This window comes from Seriola lalandi, unplaced genomic scaffold, assembly GCF_002814215.2.
Source record: "Seriola lalandi dorsalis isolate HSWRI2012SDOR001 ecotype SW California unplaced genomic scaffold, Sedor1 jcf7180002053492, whole genome shotgun sequence".
NCBI classification, from domain to species: domain Eukaryota; kingdom Metazoa; phylum Chordata; class Actinopteri; order Carangiformes; family Carangidae; genus Seriola; species Seriola lalandi.
The window spans coordinates 4,218-5,406 of record NW_019524045.1 but is presented as its reverse complement, the minus strand read 5'-3'; the positions used below and the strand labels follow the sequence as shown (position 1 = coordinate 5,406).

The window sequence follows — 1,189 nt, the reverse complement described above, 5'->3', positions numbered from 1 at the left end:
CCTTCTCTCTCTCTCTCTCTCTCTCTCTCTCTCTTCCCCCCCCAAGTGCTAATGCAGCTGTTTATAACTGCCACATTGACTTTCTCCTGCCACTGTATGTAAATACAATCTGCTCTGATCAATGGACTGAGAGCTGACATGACGCTGACCACAACACAGACACACACACACACACACACACACACACACACACACACACACACACACTGAACTGCACAACCTGACACACACAAGTACACAAACACATATTCACACAGAGCTCAGGATAAAACCTGTGAATACGACGCATCTGCTCCCTAAAAGAATAGAAGTGACCTGAGCGTGCGGCCACAGGAAGTGTAGAAGAAGAGTGTGACACTCACCTCCCACAGGTGTCGCGTGTTCCTGACGGCTCCGGACTGCAGTTTGTCCAGCAGCAGAGGGACTCCCTGAAACGGGCCGATCCAGGTTCCCTGAGGAATCCTCTGAGCCGCACAGATCCCGTAACCCAGACCAGGAACTGTACTGGTGCAGAGACACACCTGAACACACAGCCACAACACACACGTCAAAAACACACACAAAAACAATCCTCCCTTTCAGTTTATATATTTCTATTTTCTGGAGCGCCGGGAGCCAACGAGCATCAGCGAGTTTCGAGTGAAAATGTAAATCAAACAGTTTCTGCAGCAGCTCGTCCAGATGTTCTGTAAACACGTAACACACTCGGGCCGCTCGGAGGGATTACTGGTGTTGAACACATCAGTGGTGATTCAACAGTCCTCTGGGCGCTGGGCACAGAAGTACCAATCATCATTCATCACCATTATGTAATAAATAATCTGCCAACGAAAAACGTAGGAAATTTAAACTTTTTTTAATATTTTCTTTTCCAAATGTTCACGTAGGATTTTGAAAGTAGAAATATAAAGAAAAATAGAAATAAAGAACAATAAAAACCTGAATAATCCAGTAAATAACTTCAACACTGTCACGTTGACACATTATAAGATCAGTGCTCATCAACATGACGCCTCTTTAAGGACGTTTCCTGCTGATATGTCATTGGTTGTTTCAGAGGGAGGAGTCACGTTCTGAGACATTGCTGTGGACTAAAGTTCGTCAGCCCTCGGGGGCCCCCCTAACAGCCTGACGGGGCCCCAAGCAGCCGCCTGTTATAAAGACTTCAGAAACAGCAGCTGTTATAAAC

At 46.2% G+C, this 1,189-nt stretch overlaps 1 pseudogene across 1 annotated transcript in view; it reads right to left on the bottom strand.

Moving 5' to 3' along the window:
* Window positions 1-1,189, bottom strand: part of LOC111651192 (putative histone-lysine N-methyltransferase PRDM6 pseudogene) — a 3,152-nt pseudogene that overhangs the window by 1,727 nt on the left and 236 nt on the right. Inside the window, exon 2 of the transcript XR_015436919.1 lies at window positions 316-521. The product of XR_015436919.1 is annotated as a putative histone-lysine N-methyltransferase PRDM6 pseudogene (transcript). The remainder of the gene's footprint in view (window positions 1-315; window positions 522-1,189) is intronic.